A 24,755-nucleotide genomic window follows, 5' to 3' on the forward strand; every position below is an offset into this window, starting at 1 on the left:
AGAATGTTAGCACCTGCATCCTTGGGCACATTCACTGGTGGAGGGAGACTGACCTGGCATGGCAGAAAACATTATACTTGCAATTATAATCGCTCTTAGGAACATTTTAATTTTTTTAAATGTTTATTCATTTTTGAGAGACAGAGAGAGACAGAGCGTGAGTGGGGGTGGGGCAGAGAGGGAGAGAGACACAGCATCTGAAGCAGGCTCCAGGCTCAGAGCTGTCAGCCCCGATGCGGGGCTCAAACCCGCAAACCACGAGTTTATGACCTGAGCCGAAGTCGGACACTTAACCAACTGAGCCACCCAGGAGCCCTGCTCTTATGAACATTTTAATATACAGACACAGACATATTCTGTGAGGCTGGGAAGTGCATTAGATTAGAAATGGTGAACATATTTATTTTAAAATAAAAAAGGTAAATTCTGGCTAAGAATGCAATCGATCATTAAATGGGTGGTCTGTGAGGACACAGAAGAGGAAGCAGTGTTAGAAGAATGGGCAAGTGCCAGATAAGGCAATATATATCCAGTGCCCAGTCCCTCATGTGTTTTTTTAAGCCTAAATGGGCATACATGGAAAAAGAATTACGTGAACAGAATCTAAGACTTCGATTCAAGTCTTTGAAACAAGCTTGCTTTTTTGTTTTCTTTAAATGTATGCATACATATACACATGCATTTAGTTCTGGGAAAGGATCACAATGAACTATGAATTTTAAACCCTGTGAGGACAGGCCATGTCCCTGTTTTGTAGAACAGTGCCTGTCTCTAAATAGCATCTGTTGAATGAATGAGTAAATAAGCAATGAGTCAATAAGCAAATACCCAACCACTGTTGCAAAAAACTTGGGAATAACCAGAATGAGGTTTTAATCATATTTGTTTTGTTTTGGGCAACATCTATTGCATATTTTATATTTTAGCTGGGTATCTTTGGGAGAATTGGTGTGTGTGTGTGTGTGTGTGTGTGTTACAAACTGTTGTCTGTTCTTATAAAATTGTGGGTGTTTTTTGTGGAGTGATTGTGTTCCAAAAGACTCAGACCTGATATGGTGAGGACTTCTGGAAGCTTATGGAGTTAAGGCGTGCATCCTTCACTTTGTGCAGCAGAAGGATCTCTAACAACAAACTGGTCTACATGTAGCTATATGTAAATATGACCGTTCCTTTACATATTGAAGTTGAACAAATATTATCAGCAATCACTAGGCGTCATTGATTTGCAAGGGAGCAAGCAGTAAGGGAATGGAGGTTCTCAATGTCAATCCCCTTGGGAGAAATTGCTCTTTGTCATGGGATGGTGCGCTGGGCCATAGGAGGAGGGCTCTCTCTCTTTCTGTCTCTGCCTTCTCTCAGGTCCTCCTGGCAAAAGTCTGCACTCCAGAAAGAAAGCAGGAGAGCTGGACTTTGAGACATGGTGGCAAAGTAGGAGCCAGGAAAGGGAATTCCTAGGGCCCGAGTAGGGTAAGCACGTGGGCTAGACTATTAAGCAAATACACCCGTTGAACAAGGTCATCCATATGGTACTTCCATGACTAGCTGGCCTTTTGGGAAAATGAATCCAACGGATTGTGATCATGTCAGTCACTCATCTGGGTGACTGGGTTGGAAAAGTATCTAATGGTTTTTAAAGTAAAAGGGCTGGTGCCTCATGAATCTTCTCATCACAAATACGTCTTCTCGCTGGGAATGATTCTCAGGTTCAAGAGCCTTGATTTCATCTTGTCTGTGTTTCCCCCCTTGTTAAGAGAACAGAATTACGTTTCTCAGGTCTTCCCTTTACTTGCCCTACTAAATTGGCAAACCTGTAGCAGATAATCTGGAAAAGGAAAGCGAAAGGATCCGGCATTTATTAATAAAGGATCAGTTGTCTATGAGAGGCGTTTTGCGTATGTTATTGAATTCATTCCTCTTGACAACCGTGACGCATGAGTGTTAGTATCCCCATTTCACTGATGTGAAAACGAAGACACAGAAGGCTAAGTCTCTTGCCTGATCTTGGGAATGAGAGCATTGAGCCTAGAATTATTTGGCTCCTGAACACCTGCAAATTTCTTTCAGGGTCTCTCCCTGTGCTTCACTCCCGGGCACTTTTTTCCACCTTCTCTCTGGATGGATTTGCATGAGGTAGCATCGAAAGCAGGACAGATGTGCCCACGTGCAGGTGGTTTGGGGGAACAGGAGCCATCTTGGTGAAGGCTCATTTCCTGCCCTTTTCCCGCTTCAGCCTTCTCCCTGCCTCCCCCACCCCTGGGCAATCTCCTGTCTCTGAAAGACGTCACAACAAGGGATTTGTCACTGGAGATCAAACCAGTGATCCGTCCAGCTCAGTTTCCTGCCTCTTGAGTTTGGCCGAGTCACGACACTTGAGCAGGAGGCAGGACGCTGGGCAGCCCCAAGGCGAGCAAACAATATTGCGTGGTATACGTGGGACGAAAACATCCCAGCTGACCCCAGACCTGTGCGTGCCCCAAAGCAGCAGATTTAATGAAGCAAGTGGCCAGGTGAGGTCACAGACCAGATTCCAGGCATGTTTTGCCCACACCGGCTTGAAGGGTCTCTTTGCATCTTTCTGTCAGATTTATAGACACATCGGAATCTCATTTTTAAAATTCCAGCCTCTGAGCTTTGATATATTTCCTTTCTAGTGCTTTTCTGCTGTGGCCTGAGAAGCGAAAGGAATATTTGCATCTGCGTTGCAATTACCAGAAGGGGAAACTTTTAAAGGGTCTTTACAATTATTATAGTCCCATGTAAAATGTTGGCCTTTTAGGGCACAGGGAGGGAAGCGGTAATCTGGTTTTTAAAACATTTTCTTGTTTCAAGTGGAGTTGGTGTATACCCACTACCCTGTCTTGTCACCATGTCATGTCACCCCCACCACTTAGGCATGCTGACTGCCTTTGAAAGCTGTCGAGATCGTATGCCCTCGCCAAGGCTAACAGCTTGTCAACAAGACAGGTCAAAAGGGCCATTTCAGTGGCCAAGCTGGCAGATTCTAGGTCGGATACTGGCAGGAAACTGAGGCCCAGGGGCCAGTTTGGCCCTGGCTTTCGCAGTAATGGTGTGGGGAGAGGAAGAGTCCTGAGCCCAGGTGCCAAATCAGATGCGGAGGCTCGTGTGGGTATTGAAGGACCAGACCCAAAGCCCCAAGGCCATGGGGATTAGAGATCCATGCCTCAGGTCTCCACAGTAAGCAGGCCAATGGTTGCCTCCTCATGTCTGCAGTGGGTCCTCGATACAGACGCCGGGCCGGACTGGATACGTGTTGGGATCTCTGTCAGCGTGGGTGCCTCACTTGGCCAAGGAACTTGCCACTGATTCCCCCGACTCCTTTCTTGCCTGGAGTGTAAATTTTGGTCTACTCCTTTCACATTTCTTTTGTGCCCAGTTTTCTCTTGATGGTGAACTGGATGGAGTTAAGTCTGACCCATGGGAGTTATGGGGATTTAGTCAAAAGAACAACAACCCCCCCCCCCACCCCATTCCTCTTCACCCCTCTTTCTTTTATCATGAACTGAAAAAGTGGATCTCTGGATCTTGCCTGGAACTTTTTTCTCAGGTGGCCAGGGTCGCAACACCAGGGGCCAAACTTCAGAGAGATCCTCTGAATGATTCCAGGTTCAAGCGCTTCCGGGCGAGGCGGTACCAGGTGCCCGGATTATCATGGTCAGTGTATCTGGAATGTGAACCGAGCCCAGAGTCAGGCTGGTTGAGAAGAAGGCAGATTTGCGTTAGGCGTGGTGGTCAAGAGTTCAAGTTGATTACATTGGCATTTTTCTTTGGAAAGTTGCAAAGCAGTGACATTAAAATATCCTCCCCGCTAATGAAAGGTTTTAATAGAGCAGGGGCAAAGGACGTTAATGAGCATCGTGGCACCCTGGTTGCTGAATTAATGACTAAGTGAGGGAGTCCCAGACGCCAGGCTTATCTGCCATTAGGCATCTCTGAGCGGGCAGGAGGATCAAACTGACAAGCATCACCGTGGAGATGATTGAGTTTCTCAAGCAGCCTGTGTTATTTTAATTAGACCGGGATATTGAGAACATGGTGCATTGATAAACTGAAGAATTAACGAAGGCTGTTTCTTCTCCCTTCGTCTCTTTTCACCCCCTTCAAATGAAGCAATTATTTCCCTGACCTCAGGAACTGAATTTCAAAGAGGTCTGAAGACAGGCTGAGGCCTGCTGCTCTGGTGAATTCTGCGGGGCCCAATTACTGACCTCAGGAGTCAGCATTCCGAAGATTAGAGTCACGGGGAATTTGCTTCACAGACTCACTGCTAATAATATACCTTCCGCGCAGACACCATTAACCTGCCTTTTCCAGTTAGCCGGTCAGGTATGTCTCGGGGCAAAATTGTTATCAGCTCTCAGGGGGTCAGGCCCCGGGCTCTAATTAGAAACAGAGGCACCTGCAAGGGAATGTAATAAAAGCAGCCAGCGAGTAAAGGAGTAAAGGCTGACAGTGAAGGAAGGCAAGGTGAGAAGTCGTTCTCCTCCTTGGAACCCACGGGAACAATGCTCCTCTGGTGCTGAAAGTGTTCCAGATCTTATGGTTTCTCCGGCTTCTTCAAACTAGCTCCGATCTTCCCCGCGAGTTTTAGTCCAAGAGGTGGGCAAGGGATATTGTTGATATTGACCTTACTTAGAGGCGACTGAGAACACAGTGAATTCTTCCCCTTGTCCCCACACCTGGACACCTCGCTCGCTTATAGTTGAATGAACATTTGTTGAGAGATGCTGGGTGCTGGGCTCGGTGCTTGGATGGACAGTAGGCCCTCCCGGGGGGGTTCCCTGAGAGAACTGAGCGTGGATGTCCGGGGTGTCCGCAGTGGCTCGGGAATGAGCTCGTTTCCTATGCAACGTGCCCTCCCTGGGAGGATTGAGAACACGTCGACTCTTTTTCTGTAGGGCTTAATTTCTCAGGTAACATCCCCGGTGAAGGCCGGACCACGGGCACAGTGCTGTTCCCCCACCCGCCCTGCCATAGCCCAGAGGGACTGGCAGCTGGCCCGGCAATGATGTGGCATGTAAAGGTGACAAAGACCATGGGTTCTGGCAGTGATGTGTCACGGGGGTGTGACAAAGATGAGGAGAAGGGGTGCGTGCTGTGGGAGCACACGGATGAAGAGCCAGCTTGCTCAGGGAGGGTAGGAGGGTGAAGGAAAGCCTCTGGATGCTTCCATCTGAAGGAGGTGCAGGAGGTGGTCAGCAGAGGGGAAAGGAGTGTCCAGGCAGGGGGGGAGTGCGACAACAGGAGGGAAGGGACAGAGAACGGATGATTCCAGGTGGACATTTGGCGACTCCTTGGTATTTAGCACAGAGTCTACGTACATGACACGTAGCAGGTGCTCAGTCGACACTTGGGTAAATCAATGAAGAAGGGAACGAAGTGTGACTGGAGAAGACAGTGTGGCTGTGGGGAGTGACTAGGAGGGTGGTGAGGGCGGGGAAGGGGTGGGGGGTGAGGGACATGTCTGGAGAAGTCAACAGGAGCCTCGTCAGTCACGTTCAGCAATTCGGGCTTCATCCCAAACGTCCTCAGGGGCTGCTAACGGCAGTGTGGTCCTGTAGCCTCTCAGTCATGTGCTGGGAGTGTGACCAAGTATGAAAGCATGCTTCTTCGCTGGAAAACAGGCCTTGCAATGAGCTGATAACGAATATGCCCTGATCCCCGGCTGAGTCCCCCCTCTGATGGGCCTCTTGAGGTTTCCTTCTCTGTGTGGGCTTGCTGTGTTCTCCCTCTTCTTCTTCTCTCCATCCCTCAGCTTTTCTTACCCCTCTGTTCTCCCCCCAGGGCCCTGGCTCCACCTGGAGTGGAAGAGCCAGAACCTCAGGTCCCATGGTTTGGGAGAAAGGTCCAGTTCTTCACGTTGTATGGCAAAGCAGCTCCGAGTCGACCCCGTAGTGTAACTCTGCTGTGTCACTATGCCCAGGGCCTTATTGAACATTGTTATGATTCCACCCCTGTTCTCTCTCCACTTACCAACTTTCCAAAAGTACCAAGTAGGTAATGGCACTGCGTTAGGGCCGTGGAATTAGCAGGAACTCTTCGCAAAGCTGTCACGTTTCTGGGCAGGTTAGCTTTATTTTAAACATTCATTTTATAACGGAAGCAGTGTTTCAGAGTGGTTTTTGCCTTCACTGCAGGACTCTGCTCTTTCCAGTGATCAAGAATCTTTTCTTGACACTTTTATAACATTCACACCGCATTTATTCCATCGCAGACTCTGAGAGACTCTGAGGCTTAAGGTTGGCTTCCAAATGGACCCCTAGTGGGGAAGCTGGTCCTGGGGGGGGGGTGAGGGCAGACTCCGGGCGCTCACACCCCTGCTTCGACCACAGGGACTTGGCACTGCTCCGGAGCTACCCTTGGGGTCAGATTCTGTCAGAGTCCGGGGTTCCACAGTTGAGCAAAGGCTGAGAACCACTGCTCCAGAGAGCAGCTGCAGGCTGACTGCCTGGAAATGGGCAAAGAGCCACCGAAAGTCAGCACCATTGAGTGCCCTGTCTTCAGCCAATGGCCTGGAGCACAAGTGCCCACGAGGTTCACCACAGCTGCACTTTAAGGACCTGCGATCATTCTCCCGTTTCTTCTGAGAAGTCTTACGACAAACCACCCACGAGATTTAAGAGATGAATCCAACCGCGGGGAGCAATCAACATTTTTGACCTTTTCTAGGTATCAGGCCTCGTGCTAAATGCTTTATGAGGGTTATTCCTCTTACCTCCCTCAGAAACTGGAGGAAGACGTTTGGGGAAAGAAGCGGAAGAAATGTGGACGTTAAGTCTAAGAAGTCCTCAACGGAGCACAGATGAGCCAGAAAGAACATGGTTTCAAATTCCTCAATTCGAAGCTGCTAGATTGGAAAGGTCTAATTGGAAGCTACGTCTTTAAACGTTTCAACTTGTCTTTAGTAGGGTCATCAACAACAGATGCCATGGAGCAATGCCGTGCACATTCTAGAATTGAGGCTCTCACATTTTCATCCGTAAATACCACCTGGAAGTGTGACAGAACTAGAGACTTTCAGTCTCCACCCGCAGAGATACTAATTCAGGACATTTATTATCAGGTGAGAATTGCTGGTAGACTGTACTGATAGGAAGGTCAAAGTGACCACCATTAAACCTGCAAGCTGGCTCTGTTTTAAGTTCATTTGCAGCCGAGAAAGGCATGGCTGCTAATTACCTCGGAAACCGGATCGATCCACTTTTGGTCATTTTACTGTGAAGCACTGAGCAAGTGTGGCTGGAATTCAGGATGGCCCGGTATGTTCAGCATTTATCTTACTGTGATAGAAATATTCGTCCTTCTCTTCTTTCGTTATTTTCTTATAAGCTGCAAGCTGTGCTAATAAGTAGCCAAGCCTTTCTTCACAGCTGATTATTTTGTGGAATGTGTCCCTGTGCATACAACCAAATCAGCCTTGAAACTATATTTCCCATATCAGTAAGCTTGGAGACCATTTGGGAAGACCCTTTCTTCACTGGGGCCAGAGAACTCCTACTCTTGTTGGTTTTGAATGTTTCTTTGGCTGACCATGCCCTCGTCACCCTGTCAAATCTTATTGATCCTTAAAGGCTTATTACAAATGTCATGTCCTCCTAAACCATTTCCTGATTTGCCTCTTCCATATCCCTTTTCCTGAATAGTCAACTCTGACTGCCATTACCTTTGAACCCACAATACTCGTGGTTACAATTCTTTAATGGAGCATCTTTTCTTTTTTCTTTCCTTTGCCTTGCTTTGCTTTGCTTTGCTTTGCCTTGCCTTGCCTTCTCTTTTCTTTCCTTCTCTTTTTTTCTTGCTTTCTTCCATTTTTATTGCTTTATTCACTTACTTAGAATGCTTATGACAATACTTAAGCGCTACTGAAATAGATATGGTCAGAAGTGAAACCTCAGTCCTTCATGTAAGTTTCACTCCCCACTATAGACCTTTCAAAAGGTATTTGCAATATGTATGTCTCCACATATCCACCCCTTCCTCCTAAACACACACAGACTTATTGTGCTTTTGGGGGGTAGTTTTGATCCATAACAAAGTAGGCTTCCTTTCAGCTGCTCCAGCACGTGTAGAATTTCAAAGAAGGTTCAGTCTGTCCTTTAATTTGGATTTAAACAACAGTGCAACCCATAGATAAATTTGTGCATGGGTTTCCTAGTCTCTCCACCTCGCTTCTACCTTTTTGAGGGCACAAGGCTTTCTCTGTGGGCTCTCCTGGGGCCACCTCCCCCCCCCCCCCGCAGATTCTTACAATTGTAGATAACAGTGCTGCTGGGACCGGTTCCTAACCATCTTTCTCTCCCTCCTCAGTTCTTTGGCTTTTTATTCTTCACCTAGGGCTTGGAGAACCTTGTCTGTGAAAGGCCAGAATGTAAACGTGTTAGGCTTTGTGGGCCATGGAGTCTCTGTTGAACTGTTCACCCCAAAAGCAGCGGAGGCAATGTGTAAATGAATGGGGGTGTCTGTCTTCCAATAAGCCTTACTTACAGACACTGAAACTTGAATTTGATTCCTTTTATCTTTTTCCCCATTCGACAATGTGAAACCTGTTCTTAGCCTGTGAGCCATACAAAATTAGGCAGTGGTCCAGTTTGGCCTAAGGAACATAGGTACCAACCCCTGCCCTCCCCCAAACTTCACATCCTTTTGTATCTGGCTCCTGATGAAGTTGCCAGCAATTTTCTATTTGCCTTATAATGGGTGGAGCTGGGGCATGGATCTTCAGATTCTGGGGTCTGAAGAGGGAAAGCAGAAGGGCTCTCACAATGTTCTGGCCTTCAGGTAAGTATCTCAGATGCAACAAACAAAAAGCAAGATTAGAACTTCTGATCTTTCTGCTCTTCTGTGTTTTTCTTACAACATTAAAGGACTATTTCCTTCCAGTCTTGATTTAAAGCATCATTGTTTATTGTACATATTTTCTTCTACTTGACTCCATATAATTAGTTTCCTGAAAATAAGGGCTTTTAAAACCCTAGTGTCTCTGCATCATCTATCCAAATGTCTGGTACAAATTCAGTCCTCAAATCTTTTGAAAGGAACTGATCGTAAGAATTCCTATCAACACTTTATTTCTCAACCAACACTCTTTATCCACATTCTATCCATTTCTACTCCTTTCTACTATTCTCTCTATAAATTAGCAAATAGAAAGCAACCAGAACATGTCTTCAAAATTCCTTTACATAGACTTTCTTGGAAACCAAGAAAAAAATGGGATATGATGGATGGAAGCTATATCTACCTCTCTAGACATAGTTTCATTTCTTTCCCCAAATCCCAAGGCTGCTCTCCCTGGGAATGCAGGGCACAAATGTGTTCACCTGCTGTCCTGGGATGAACCTCAACATGGTGGATTTGTGTGGGCTTTCTAAAGTGTTCAACACTCACAGCCACTTATATGAAGATGACAATAAGATTCTGCTTGTGCTTTGGTTGAATGTATCTTACATCTGTGACTGAGTCTAATGTTGCTCTGATCCCCCACCTCCACCCTAGATCTGCTTTCCCTGCCTTTCTTGAAAGCAGATGTGGAATTCATAGTAGACAAGGAGTCTTTCTTTATGTGATTAATGTCAGAGTTGTAGTGACCATGGAGAAATGTACATAGATCAGAATGGCAGCAGGGAGTGGACTGGTCAGAGAGAAAGGTGCCCCGACGTACTTAAACATATCTTTGGCTCTGGAATCCAAGCTAACATATCAGGGTCTTCATTTACAAAGTTTTCCCTGGTCAAAAAATAAAACGTCTAACAAGCCTAAAGTATACTCAGTAGCCGTATTAAAGTTCTCATAAATCATTTATGAGATGCAAAGTAAACATGCCTGGCTCTTTGTATTTTACTTCCTTGGCATAACACGCGTTTCAGCTGGCCTCACGTCAGCATGAGTATTTTCCTCAAACATTCAAACTCCTCCTTCTAATGTGATATTTTATTTTATTTTATTTTATTTTATTTTTTTGAAATGAATACTTGACTTTCCGTCCTCTAAACAGCCAACCATGTGGCCCATACGGGCAGTTCCAAAATGCAGGCTGCCATTCCTGACAGTGTGATGTCCTACTGCTCGTAAGCCAAAGAGTAAGCATGTGCTATATTTATCTACACTGGGCCTTTCCTGGACACAGTTGCAAGAAATCATGGAAACCTGTGGCACTTCTTTTTTTTTTTTTCATTTAGTTTAATTTATTTTTTTAATTTACATACAAATTAGTTAGCCTCTAGTGCAACAGTGATTTCAGGAGTAGATTCCTTAATGCCCCTTCCCCATTTAGCCCATTCCCCCTCCCACAACCCCTCCAGCAACCCTGTTTGTTCTCCATATTTAAGAGTCTCTTAAGTTTTGTCCCCTCCCCCCGTTTTTATATTATTTTTGCTTCCTTTCTTTTATATTCATCTGTTTTGTATCTTAAAGTTCTCATATGAGTAAAGTCATATGATATTTGTCTTTCTCTGACTGACTAATTTCGCTTAGCATAATACCCTCCAGTTCATCCATGTAGTTGCAAATGGCAAGATTTCATTCTTTTGATTGCCGAGTAATACTCCATTGCGTGTGTATACCACATCTTCTTTATCGATTCATCCATGGATGGACATTTGAGCTCTTTCCATACTTTGGCTATTGTTGATAGGGCTGCTATAAACATTGGGGTGCATGTGCCCCTTTGAAACAGCCCACCTGTATCCCTTGTAAATACCTAGTGGTGAAATTGCTGGGCTGTAGGTAGTTCTATTTTTATTTTTTTTTAAACTTAATTTTTTTTAAATGTCTTATTTATTCTTAAGAGAGAGAGAGAGAGACAGAGCAGGAGCAGGTGAGCGGCAGAGCGAGAGAGGGACACAGAATCTGAAGCAGGCTCCAGGCTCTGAGCTGTCAGCACAGAGCCCGATGCGGGGCTTGAACTTATAGACTGCGAGATCATAACTTGAGCCAAAGTCGGACACTTAAACGACTGAGCCACCCAGGCACCCCAACTTTTTTTAAATTTTTGAGGAACCTCCATACTGTTTTCCAGAGTGGCTGCACCAGCTTGCATTCCCACCAACAATGCAAAAGAGATCCTCTTTCTCCGTATCCTTGCCAACATCTGTTGTTGCCTGAGTTGTTCATGTTAGCCATTCTGACAGGTGTGAGGTGGTATCTCATTGTGGTTTTGATTTGTATTTCCCTGATGATGAGTGATGTGGAGCATTTTTTCATGTGTTTGTTTGCCATCTGGATGTCTTCCTTGGAGAAGTGTCTATTTATGTCTTTTGCCCATTTCTTCACTGGATTATTTGTTTTTATGGGTGTTGAGTTTGATAAGTTCTTTACAGATTTTGTATACTAACCCTTTATCCGACATGTCATTTGCAAATATCTTCTCCCATTCTGTCGGTTGCCTTTTAGTTTTGCTGATTGTTTTCTTCGCTGTGCAGAAGCTTTTTATTTTGATGAGGTCCCAATAGTTCATTTTTGCCTTTGTTTCCCTTGCCTCCGGAGACGTGTTGAGTAAAAAGTTGCTGTGGCCAAAGTCAAAGAGGTTTTTGCCTGCTTTCTCCTCGGGGATTTTGATGGCTTCCTATCTTACATTTAGGTCTTTCATCCATTTCGAGTTTACTTTTGTGTATGGTGTAGGAAAGTGGTCCAGGGTCATTCTTCTACATGTCGTTGTCCAGTTTTCCCAGCATCATTTGCCGAAGAGACTGTCTTTATTCCATCGGATATTCTTTCCTGCTTTGTCAAAGATTAGTTGGCCATACGTTTGCGGGTCCATTTCTGGGTTCTCTATTCTGTTCCATTGATCTGAGTGGTTGTTTTTGTGCCAATACCATACTGTCTTAATGATTACAGCTTTGTAGCACAGCTTGAATCTGTGTCACCTCTGTTGCCATAATATGGTTAAGAGTGAGTGTTGGCAAATGACAGCAACGTTTGCTTTTGTATGGCTCATGAGCTAAGAATGATTTCAATATTTGAAAATTCTTTCAAAAAACCAAAAGAAGAATATTTAGTGATCTGTGGAAATTGCATCAAATTCAAATTTCAGTGTCCACAAATAAAGTTTTGTTGGCTCAGAGCCACACCCATTTGCTGATGTGTTACCTGAAGTTGCTTTTGCTTACCCTGGTGGAGCTTAGACCTTCGCAAGCAAAGGCCTGGAAAGTCCTTCACAGAAAGAGCTTGCTGAACCCTGGTTTAGAGCTTGGGGTTTGGAACAGACTTTCTTGGCTTGAATTCTGGCTCTGCCTCTCACTGTGTGAAACCTGTACGTTTTTCTTGTCTATAAAGTATTTTCTGGTCTGTAAAAGATGGTCTTCTTCATTGTTTTCTTGTGTGAAAAGAACTAAATGGGCTTCTCTGGGTTCCTCATTCCCTCTAGATGTCACTGTTCCAGTTGGGAGAATTCCACTCCTTCCTGATCAAGTCCCAAATGTTCACTAAGAGACTTTGCTATGTTGTGGACTTAACTGGTATTCGGATTCGTCGCATAACAGCCTGTCAATCATTTGGGTTTGGTTTTCTATCAGGTCAACTCTAACCTGATAAAGGAATACTTTTAGCACTCACAGAAAAACCATGTTTTTTTCTTTGTTGCCTGGAGGTGGGAATTCCAAGGTTTGAGCATGTATTCTGTAGTTTTAATTCAGCTTGTGCATTCAGAAGCAACCCTCTGGGCCTGTGGTCTTGGCATTCTTCCCCCTGAGCAGTGAACTGCCCAGTTCCTGAGAGCCCACCCACCGTAGGAGTGCTGTGTCCAGGGCCACAGGCACTGATTTGATCAGGTTCATCAGTGCTTGTCGACCTTCCAGCATCACAGATGGGAATCTCACTTCCTGTGTCCATTTCAGGATGATAATCATGCTTCTTTCCCAGTGTTATTCAGTATTAAGTTATCCCTTACGGTTATTTGTTTCAACACAACAGAAATTCAGTCTGGTAAAAGAACACTTGTTGGAAGGATGCTGCGTGGCAAACCAAACTAAAGGGAAAAAATAAAGAGCTGCCTACCAGGCCTTAAGAAGGAGCCAGGGAAGTTGTGTGAATTGCAGAGCACAGAGCTCATTTCAAGATGTTGCTTTCATGACTCACCCCCAGCACTGTTGCTTCTATGACTTCACAAGACATTGGAGGGTCTCGGAGAGCAAATCTGATGGGCCACCCATGGAGTCAGGAGGGTGGGTCTTGTCACTGAAATCCTCCAGAATCATATTGAGTGGCAGAATGCCCAGTGGTCTCAAATAAGGGGTGTCAACCTCACTCCAGCCTTTAATTTTTAATTTTTTATTTTTTTGGTGGTGGTGGAGAATAGTGGTGGTGGGGAAGGTAGCTATTAGTTAGATTGTCTCTAAATTTCAGTTCCCCAAACTATAGAATCCAGATAATAGTATTTATTTTGCGTTGTTGTAAAGAGTAAGTGTAATAATATAGAGAAAGTGGTCTATACCATGCTTGACACATATTCAACATGCAGTTATTTCCTGATTATTGTTCTCTGCATCAATTCCCATATACAACATTTTTCCATCAAAATATTGTGCTCTCAGCACCTAGGGCTCATAATCTAGAACTCCATTTCAGTTTCTAGCCATAAGCACTCAAAGATAAAGGGAATAGATCGATGCAATAGTTCATTTCTCTGTAAACAAATTATTTAGGTCACTATCAAAGCTGTCCGTATTGCAGGTAGTTACAGGTAGGTAACTATTTCCTGACCTATTTCTATGTTAGATTGAAATCTCTCTCAGGACAAGGCTGAGTCTTCTTTTTTTTTTTTTTTTTAAGCTCAGCCAATACTCACTGAGCATCTACCAAAGGTAAAGCTTACCGCGGGGTGGGCAAGAAGGTGTACAAAGGGAATTCTGTGTTAGTAAGAGTGAGGACATTGTACCTTCATTCTAGAACAATTTCAATGTGGGAGGAAGGGTGTTAATCTAAAGCAGCTGGAAGGCAACTGACTCTGGGGAGTGTTACTGGGGGGCGTTAAGGGGCTGTAGAGAAGGTTCAAGATTACTGTAGTGTCCAGTGGTTCTATTTGAATACAATGTCGTTGAGAAGATGCTATTGTGCTGTGTTTGCTGACATAAAGGGGCTTAAGTGTGTTTTACTCCTGTAGCCAAAATTGTGAGTGGAAAAAAAAAAAGGATGCCCAATTAGTTGTCTGTCTATGCGTTTTACAATACAAAGATTTCTCAAGTCTGCGAGTCTTGACATCAGCCCCCATCCGATGAGTCACTTTAGATAACAAGTTAAATTAAAGATAAAACCGAACGTCCAGTGAAACTATTTTTTCAAGAATGAGGCCAAAATAAAGACATTTTTAGACAAAGACAAGCAAATAAAATAAAACCCCAAGACCCTGCAGGAGACTCCTACCAATAGGTCTTCACTCATGAAAGGCTAAAAAATATATTTCAGGAAAAAATAAAATGACCCCAGAGGGAGCACCTGAGATGCAAGAAGGAACCGGAATAAATAATATGGTGTACGTCTTGGTAAATGTAAACAAACACTGACTGCATAAGCAATTAAAATCTAATTTACAGTGTATAACATCAGTGTAGAAATAAAACCCTCAAATACATAACATGTAAGTCACAAAGCATGTGATCAATGTTGAAGTGCTCTAAGGTTCATATGGTGCTCAAAATGAAGGTAAAAATATTGATTAACTTCTAGTTTTTAAAGTTACAGATGCATGTTGGTCATTTATAGGACACCACTAACAGAATAGACAACCAAAATGTAATTTTCAAATCAGAAGAGGCAAAAAATGAGAGAGAGAGAAAAAAACAGCAAAGCTAAAAAGAGGCAAGACAGAGGGGCAAAAACTAAAAAGCTCTGGACAAGGAGAAAACACAAAACAAGGTGGTAAAAATCAATCCAAATATATCATTAATCAAAACGAATATTAGTAGACTATAATATGTAGTTAAAAGGCAAATACCGGAGTGCCTGGGTGGCTCAGTCGGTTAAGCATCCAACTTCAGGTCATTATCTCACAGTTCTTGAGTTCGAGTCCCTTGTCAGGCTCTGTGCTGATAGCTCAGAGCCTGGAGCCTGCTTTGGATTCTGTGTCTCCCTCTCTCTCTGCCCCTCCTCTGCTCATGCTCTGTCTCTCTCTGTCTCAAAAATAAATAAAAACATTAAAAAAAATTAAAAAAAAAAAAGACAAATACTGTCACACTGGATGAACAAGCCAACAATAAGCATCAATGCAGTAGATTCAGATATGAACTTTTTTTTTTAAACGTTTATTTATTTTTGAGAGTCAGAGAGTCAGAACATGAGCAGGGGAGGGGCAGAAAGAGAGAGGCAGACACAGAATTGGAAGCAGGCTCCAGGCCCCGAGCTGTCCGCACAGAGCCCTCCGAGGGACTAGAACTCACGAGCCGTGAGATCATGACCTAGGCTGAAGTCAGACGCTTAACCAACTCAGCCACTGAGGTGCCCCAGATATGGACTGTTGATAACAAATACATATCAGTGCAGCAGATGATTCAGATATGGACTATTTATAAGTCCTCATAAAAAGATACTGAAGGTTGAATATAAAAGAATGGAAAAAATTATAACAGACATGTACAAACTCCAGATAACTGGAATAGCCAGGTTAATATTAGATAAAAGCTGGTTTTAAGACAAAAGGCATTTGGGAGATCATTATATAATGCCTACTGAGAAAAGATTCACAAGTTGATGAAATTACAAAGTAGACAAAACAACAACGATCCTAGTGGGAGACTTTCAGACTACTCCATCAGATATTTATAGATAAGCCAGATAAACATTCATTAGGTATATAGAGTATTAACAGCATCTAACAGACATATATGGAACACTTCCCCCAGCAATTGGAGAATATACCGAGGATCTATAAGCATTAACCTAGTTTTTAGACATAAGGCAATCCTCAACAAAAATTAAAATGAGTGTCATTTGAGACCACATTGTGTAAACAGAATGCAAACAGTTAGAAATTGTAACACAAAAGACAACTTGAAGACACAGCATAGGCTGAGAATTTAAAAATGCACTCTGAAACCTCTCATGAATCAAAGAAGCAACCAAGATGGAAATTAGAAATTATGTGAAACTGACGGTTAATGAAACTGCTGTTCTTGGAAATTGGTGGACAGTTGATATTCAATGCCAGCTGGTGATGCCATATAGAAATGGCGTCCCAAAGATGCCAGAACTTCTGAGTCTTTTCAGAGGATCCCGGGAACCTGGTATTTTTAATGAGGGCTTTCTGATCTTTACAGCACTGTGTGGGTTCTCCCTGACCGCCCACTGAAACACTGGCAGGCCTGTTGGTCACCTGTTTGCTCTTCCCAGGGGAAGTGGGAAGTCACTGAAAGTTTATTGAACTGGAGAATGATTTGATCACACTGGTCCGATTCAAAGCACTCCAGATCCAGTAATATTTTATGTATATTATTTCATACATGTAATTATAATATATATTTACATAAATTATATATTATATAACTTTATATAAATATATGCATATAAGTGATTATATGTATGTGTATGTATATATATATATGTGTGTGTGTATATATATATATATATATATATATATATATATATATATTTTAATGAATCTGGATCAATCCCTCACTGCCACAGTTGACATAAGGCAGCTATCAGTTGATTGTGGCATTTTTTCACTTTCCCTTGGGTGCACAGAATCCCTGCAGATTCTGTAGCCCAGAAAAATGACAAAGGCCCCTGGTCCTAGGTCTCTGGTGATGGCTGTGGCCATTGTTCCTTTGCTTTGGTCTGTTGGATTTTGACACGTAGTAAGCATCTAGTAAATGTTGGTTGTTGTTGTGGTTGTTATTTATGAGCCCCATTAGCAAAACAGATTTCATAAAACTGACATTGTGGCAAAGGTCTGAGGTTGTTCAACACTTAGGATCGAGGTCATGACCTAAGCATAGAACCCTTTTAGAGTCTGTTAAATGAATGAATGAAGAAGCCACGAAGCTGGCCAGCTTGATAGAAGGCCTGGTCTGGGCAGGCTGCTTTAACATGGGAACCTTGATCTGTAACAGAGGAAGCAGAGAAGGAAAGGAGCCGTGTATAGGTGGGGAAGACTCACCCAGATGGGGTGTTCATCTTCCTGAGCCCTCCTGTCATTGAGATTTCAGTTTAAAACGTCATCTCAGAACGGACTTGCCTGGTCAGCCAGTTACTCCCATCACATGGCCTTATTCCAATGATTTGAAAGGAGTTTGTTACAATCTGACATTTTCTTGTTTATTGATTTATTTCCTATTGAGCATGCTTTGCTGGAATAAAAGACAAATGTCTGTCTCGTCCACTGCTGAGTCTCCAGAACCTAGAATGTGCCCTGCACACACAGGTACTCCATTAATATTCATTGTCTGAGTGAGTGTATACTTTGCAAATTTGCCTGAGCCCAGCTTTGTTTTTATTTATGTACATTAGGAAAAAGAGAGTTCACTAACATCTGGATTCTGGCAAGATAGGAAACGCAAGTAAGGACACGTTAGCAATTGCATTTATATTCCCCATTTTTCCCCCTGTAAATTTATATGGGCCTTGAAAAAGATTAAGATGGAGGGATTCTTTTTGGAAGTCTCTCGTTTGATGGAAGCCAGCGTCTCTACAGAATAGCGCTTATTTCACAATCTAGAGAAACTTCTGGATGTAAAAGGTGGCATAGGCTGCAAACCAAATTCAACAAACTTTGGAGATGTGCAAGTCCCTAAACAGGCATTCTTCCTTTGGTCTCAAATCAGAGAGATTTGCTAACAATGTCATTTCTTCCGTTTGGTTTTGCAGCTCAAACAAAATTTTCACTCTTGCCTAAACCCTGACATGCAGAAACGTGGTGTTAAAGCAGTTTTGACAGGAAAGGAAGCTAATTGTCCTCATTTCATGATGAAGCTTTTAGTGTTGTTAGGAGTACCATATTCTGTTCATAGAAGTCTTGATTTCATGTACATTTAACATTCCAAAGTGCTTTTTCCTTTATATTTCATTTCATCCCTGCAGTATTCTTAGGTGTCAGTTATCAGTCCCATTTTTAGAAGATATGAAAACTATAACTCAGAATGAATACATGCTTTGCCCAGGGGCATTTAGCTACTTATCGGAAGACCTGGGTTTTAGTCTTGGCTTTGCTATATATCATGTTCCATGCTCTTATCTCCACTGTGTTCAGTCTCAAAGTTAACTCTCTCCTAAAAAGTTGGAAGCATCCCCAAATCAGAGCAATTAAAATATGGATTTAGGGAATGAGAGGAAATACTCTTGGATTACTTGTTCAAAAAAGGCTACATTTTACAGTTATCCAGGCATGTACTGATTATCACTGACAACATTAGATGCAACAATTAGCAAATTCTATTTTTTATGGGGCATTATAGATCATAGTTATGGGGGGATAATAATGATACCTTATAATTGTATTGTGCTTTTATCTTCCCAAAGGACTTTAAAATCTATTAGTTCATTTTATCCTTCCGAGTGATGCCTTAAATTCTTATAATATGGCATTTTCAGCAGGCTCTAGAGTCAGGTAACTCTTAATAACATTTGCAAACTACAGCAGAAAGCCCACGCAGTTGTGTACCACAGAAAGGAAGTTGCCCTTAAAAATGTCTGATAGCAAATTAGAAGTGGGGAAAGCAAAATCCTGCATGTTTAAACACTCAGCTACCTAATTCCCTTGGGATTTCAGGCACCGTTCATAACAGTGAATATTTTGGAATCAACTCAAACTGCAAACTGTATTCATTATAGTAGAGAGTGAAATGTCAGTGAGCATTTTTGCATTCGCTTGTTGCTGGGATTAAGACCACATTAGTAATTAGCTATAACTCATTTGCTTCAGTAATTACCCACAATTATTCAGAATCTCATGGGTAATGGAGCACACAGCACAGTTGGCACATGCTGCCTTTTGGGCACTGACCTCTTGGGTGAGAGGTCATCCCAGGCATGAGGAAGGGTGGGCTTTCAGCAGAGTCAGTTGGTCTGGTAGCAACACGTGCAAATAATTTACCAGAGACATGAAGAAAGACATTGTGCATGCAGGGGAAGCTTTATAATTTCTGCTGAAGTGAAGAACAGAAACAATTTTTGGCTTGTTTGTTGTTCGAAAAGAATGTTCTGGAAAACAATATGGCGGGCTTTCCTGGGAGGAGGCAAGACAGACTCAGGCTAGAAAGGAAATCACACGTCTGTTCTGGGTAGAAAACTACATGCGAGAGGGCAATGTGACTGAGGCAAGAGCTCCCTGAGATGGAAACGTGGAGTCTCAGTTCACGGCCCTTTCAGAAGCAAACAACACTCAGGCCTCACGTTACCTCATTCTGTGCAGAACCGTAAAGGTGGTTAACAAATGAATCTCTCCCTGGCTGGGGGGTTGGTTGGAATAATGGGTTTCCAGTAATTATGTCACAGGGGGACAGGTGCAAGACTTCAGTTTCTCTTCTCTTCTCTTCTCTTCTCTTTTCTTTTTTCTTTTTTTTTTTTTAGTGAGAGAATGAAGTACTCCTGAACTAATTTTTATAGCTTAGATTTATATTCTATTCTATATCATAACTGTTAAAAGTAGAGATTTTCGGGGTAACATGGAACGGTGTTCCAGTCCTGGCTCTCCTATACATAAACTGGGCAAATTACTTAGCCTTTCTGAGCCTCAGTTTCCTTTCCTGTAAAGTGGATAAATTAATAAGTACTATCTCATTGGGTTGTTGTGAAGATTCAGGACTAATGTTAAAGCTCTCACCATAGCACTTGGTGTTAAGTACACCATATATCCTTGTTTTTATTATTGCTGTCGCTGCCTTAAAAAGTGATACGTTGTACTATTTGTTCCACACAATCTCCCCGTGAGTGTCCCATCTCCATTTGACAAATGAGAAAACCAAGCCCCAGAAAGGGCATATGCTATGCTGAAGTTAACACGATTAGCACGGTAACCCATAACTCAGAACTCTGGTTGACTATTTTCCATTCAAAAGACCCATTGACTTGAGATAATTGCATTATATATACTCTATGTTAACCAGAGCACTAGCCTTTCTCCATATGTAATTGTCAAGGAAAGACTTTCCTTCCCTTTAGCTCCTTCAACTCTGCCTACAACTCCTTACTACTAACTACTCTTCTTTTTAATTAGTGGAACAGTCTGGTAGGCAGAATAATGGCCCATGAAGATACCCATATCTTAATCCCTAGAACCTGTGATTATGTTAGGTTATGCAGAGGATAGAATTAAGGTTGTTAGTCAGCTGACCTTAGAATAGGGAGATTATCCTGGATTATTTGGGCAAACCCAATGTGACAACCAGGATGCTTAAATGTGGAAAAGAGAAGCAGAAGAGAGTCAGAGAAGGACATGTGACAATGAAGAGGTTAGAGTGATCTCATATGAGCCAGGATTCCCAATTTTTGCTGGCTTTGAAGGATGAAGAAGGGGCCATAAGCCAAGAAATACAGGCAGTCTCTAGAAACTGGGAAAGGCAAGGAAATGGATTCTCCCCTAAAGCTTCCAGAGCCACTTTATCCATTTCCCCTATTTTGTGGATGAGAAAAACAAGGTTCAGTTTCCAAAGTCCTGCAGCTGAGGTGTGACAGAGCCAGGAGTTAAGCTCAACCCACTTGATTCTAGAGCCTGCGCGTTGAGGCTCTTCACTAAAGTGACATCTACCAAAGATATCTTGTTCCTCTGAACTGCTGTACAGAACTAGCTTCTCTACAGAGGACTTATGTCATGGACGGAAGAACCTGGCCTTTTAGAGTCAGTTCTACTCAGTTTTCTGCTTTTCATTAGTTTGAGGTTGAGTGTCTTCTTCCTTAAAATTCAAATGACGCCCCCTCAACCACCCCTCACCCCAATCAGACTGTTGTATGAATTGCAGCTGATGTGTACCACCTTCAACATGATCACCAACTTGGTTGATGGTCACAATTCATACTTTCTTGAGCACAAAGTTATTAACTCTCTGTGATTATTTATGTCATTGTTTTAAAGTCACCACAACAGTCCAGTTCTTCCGCCTGATCATTTTGTGTTTTCGAACCTATGACTCTTGCTTAAAGGTTAGCGTGTGGTTTGGATTTCATTACTTCTATTCCTAAGTGTTGAGTAAGTCAAATGGATAGGTGGTCATTCTTGCTGCAGTAGCAGTTTCAGGGATAATCAATTCATCATTTCTGTCCTCAGGAAGCCTAGCTTTACATGGAGTGGCTTCGGGGGGTGTGTGGCTAAAACAAATACATAATAGACTCACATAATGCCATCAACGATTGTGGTAGAAATGTACAAAGTGCTCTGGAGTGTCTGACAGAGGAAAGACCAGTTTTATTGGGGTGGTCCCGGAGAGATTGCATAAGGGAGTTAGTACTTGAAATGAACACTGATAGCATTATAGTTCTTTCAAGGGCAGAGGTGTCCGATTCTGTGTCCTCCTCCCCTCTCTCTGCCTCTCCCCTGCTCATGCCCTGTCTCCCTTTCTCTCTCCAAAATAAATAAACATTTAAAAAAATTTTAAAAAGGAACAACATGATCCAAAGTATGGGAGGAATCAGAAGTCCTCCGGGTTGACTGGACATGAGCGTCAAGTTCTGAAGTAGGAAGATGTAAGCCTGAGGAAGATGTAAGCCTTGTTATTCGAGGCTTGACTGGTGCTTCCAGAAGCACCCCTGGTCAGGAAGTTTAGGATGCACTGGAATGGTGGAGGGAGGGAGGGTTGGGCAGCTGAGGGGGAGAATGAAGTGGAGGCCAGTCAGGATACTTCCGCTTTAGTGTCTCTCATCCTTTTTTTCATTATCACTTCCCTAAGAAGTCTTTTAGACATCCTTCCTTCTAATTGCCAACTCCATGACGTTTTAAATTCAGATATACTGTATGTATGTTTATATAGTGTATCTATATTTGTACTTTAAACATAAAAAGAGACTTAAAAAAAAGATGCTCCCATCGCCCCCAAACCCAATTGTCACCCCCCTCAAGGTGAGCCTATTGAGAATGTATAGTATAGTAGAGGTGAGGAGAATCTGAATTAGTTAGGTGATACCTCGGAGCATGGAAAGGGGGCAGAAAGGGGAAGGTTTTGAGGAAATACAGGTGACAACTCTTGCAAAAGAGAAGCTGTGGAGAGAAGGTAGAGGATCCTGGACCATCCTTCTGAGAAGAAGACACTGTTACACAGACAGGGTCAGCTTTGCTCTCTCTACGCTTTCCTTCAATGTGTCAGCCTTCCTTCTTAGAATGCTGTATTTGGTCCTCACCTCAGCTTGAAGGCTGAGAAGGTAATTCTCCAGAGAATCTTCAGCGCTCCACTGTTCTGATTTTGTAGAGAGGAATGGCTGTCCCTGTCTCTCACACCCATACCTCACAGATCCTGCCCCATTTTGTGTCATGGTCTAGATCAATGGCCCATGAGAAGACTCCCTGAGACAACTGGTCAGAGTTCGTTTTTTTCCCAAGCCCAGAGGGAAGTTCACTCTGAACTAGTTCAGTTCTATCCTAGGAATGGGTGCCCATCCTCATGCCATGGGAGGGGACATTATGGCAACTTCTCAGGGGTCCTGCCTGTGTTGAGGTGTGGATGACGAAATGACACCATTGCCATCTTACCTTCGGTCTAGAATTCTCTTCGAACATTGAAGGTGACCCACACTAATAAAAATAGGGGGTTGGAATGGACAGCAATAGTATGTGGGGCTTAATTATTTGGATTGAGAGAGAGGGACAGCAGATTGTTTTCTATTTGTTTTTCTTTGATTCATAGTTGAAGTTGCCGCCCTGGTAGGTATATTGGTTTGGTTGTTGGATAGTTAGACTGGAAATGTTCTGAATGATAGGGCAATTGTTAGTGTGGGAGAAATTGCATCATCAATCTGCACATTTTGAATGTATACTTAATTATACTTGAATGCAGGTTGTTTCTTTCTTGTCCATTTCATCAACAGCTGATTGACCCCATCTTTCATATTTATGAGACTGGGTATTTCAATTGTTTTGTCAGTGAGAAGAAATGTGGTGTATAAGAAGTTTGTTAGACTATGTGTCAGAAGATTTGATTCCTCATTTTGGCTTTGTCTCTTACCAGCTGTATGATTTTTTTTTGTGTGTGATTTTTTATAAGACACACATTTTCTCACTTTTAAACAAGACTTAGGACTTACCTACCTGTCTGATGTGATTGTGGTAGGGCTTAACTGATAGAGGTGGTGGTGTTAAGGGAAACTTATCTTGCTGATTCAATGTCTTCAAAGGCCCCTCAAGCCAAAAGCAATTAGGACCAAACCAGCTTTATGGAGCATGCTAGCAGATTGGGCAGGCAGCTTCAGAATGCAAAAGGGAAGGCTAGAGGACTGAAGGAAGAACTCAACAGGGAGGAGTTCTTTGGTGAGAGTTGTTGAATACCTACCATGGTGAAAGCAGGAAGTCCTCCAAGTGAGGAGACACTCAAGAGAACCATCTAGAAAGCTTGATGTCTACCCTTTAGAGTTTGGAGGTTTGAGACTATTAATTGATTTCCTCAAGAGAACCTCTAGAGAACTTGATTTCTACCTTTTGGAGTGTGGGGTTTGGTACTATTATTTGATTTACTCAAGAGAACCATCTAGAAAGCTTGACTTCTACTCTTTAGAGTTTGGGGGTTTGGGACTATCACATGATTTACTCAAGAGCACCAACTAGAAAGCTTGCCTCCTGCTCTTTGTAGTTTGAAAGTTTGGGACTATTACTTGATTTATCCCTGGAAAAAAATGGACGGGCTGTGGCTGAAGCTGCCATAATGGCAGAGAAAGGAGGCAGGGCTGCAGTGGGAGGGATCTGCACTCCCGCTGAAAGTGCAAATGTATATGCTTTCCCTGGGCCAGTGGAGGAGCCTGTTGAAAGTACTTGCCCCGAGGAAGCCAGCATGGCTGGCTGGATGCCACAGGCTAAGAGAGGCATATAGGAGATGCAATTTGCTTGGGTTATGCTCATGTTCTGGCCCCCAGCCAGTGAATAGCATCTCTTTCACTCTCAAAGATGAATGTCCCCAAGTCAAGATAATTTATATAACAGCTACTCTAGGTGTACCTAGCAAGTTAGGAAAGGCATTTCAGAGATTAGAGAATTACAAATTGGGGGTTCCCACTGGGTGATCTCGGTGGGTAAGAGTCAGTATTTGGGCTCCCTAGAGGACCTCGTGCCAGATACCAGATGTCCCTGTGAGGGAAAGATGAAGGTGACCATAGAATCTAACATCTGAATCAATCAAGGTTTCACCAGAAAAACAGTACCAGCAGGAGATAGAGAGTAAGAGACTTATTGTAAGGAATTGGTTTACTGATTATGGGGACTGGCTGGGCAAGTTGGAGCCCCTGAAAGGCAGGCCATCAGGAAGGGTAGGTAGGGGCTAAAACTGCAGATGACAGGTGCAATTTCTTTGCTGAAAAGCTTCAGTGCTGCTCGTCAAGCTTTCAACTGATTGAGCCAGGCCCACCCAGACTGTCTAGGATAATCTCTCTTAGTTAAAGTCAACCGATTATGGCCTTTTAGTCACATCTACAAAATATCTGCACAGCAACACTTCGATTAATGTTTGATTGACTAACTGAGGACTGTAGTCTAGCCAAGCTGACACATGAAACTGACCACCACATCACCCAAACCAGAGTGCTTTTCAGAGTGAAAGTGGTGGTAAAAATAATTGAAATTGCATAATTTTTGGAGACATTTTCCTTATCGATCAACAGTACAAATTAGTTTTATC

At 43.0% G+C, this 24,755-nt stretch overlaps 1 long non-coding RNA gene across 1 annotated transcript in view; it reads left to right on the forward strand.

Annotated features, from left to right (window-relative positions):
* Positions 1-6,317: 6,317 nt before the first annotated feature.
* The window catches only part of LOC123592595, a 36,678-nt gene continuing 18,240 nt past the window's right edge, over positions 6,318-24,755 (forward strand). The window contains exon 1 of the long non-coding RNA XR_006709856.1: positions 6,318-7,277. This is a non-coding gene — a long non-coding RNA (uncharacterized LOC123592595). The remainder of the gene's footprint in view (positions 7,278-24,755) is intronic.

This window comes from Leopardus geoffroyi, chromosome D4 (assembly GCF_018350155.1).
Source record: "Leopardus geoffroyi isolate Oge1 chromosome D4, O.geoffroyi_Oge1_pat1.0, whole genome shotgun sequence".
Taxonomy (NCBI): domain Eukaryota; kingdom Metazoa; phylum Chordata; class Mammalia; order Carnivora; family Felidae; genus Leopardus; species Leopardus geoffroyi.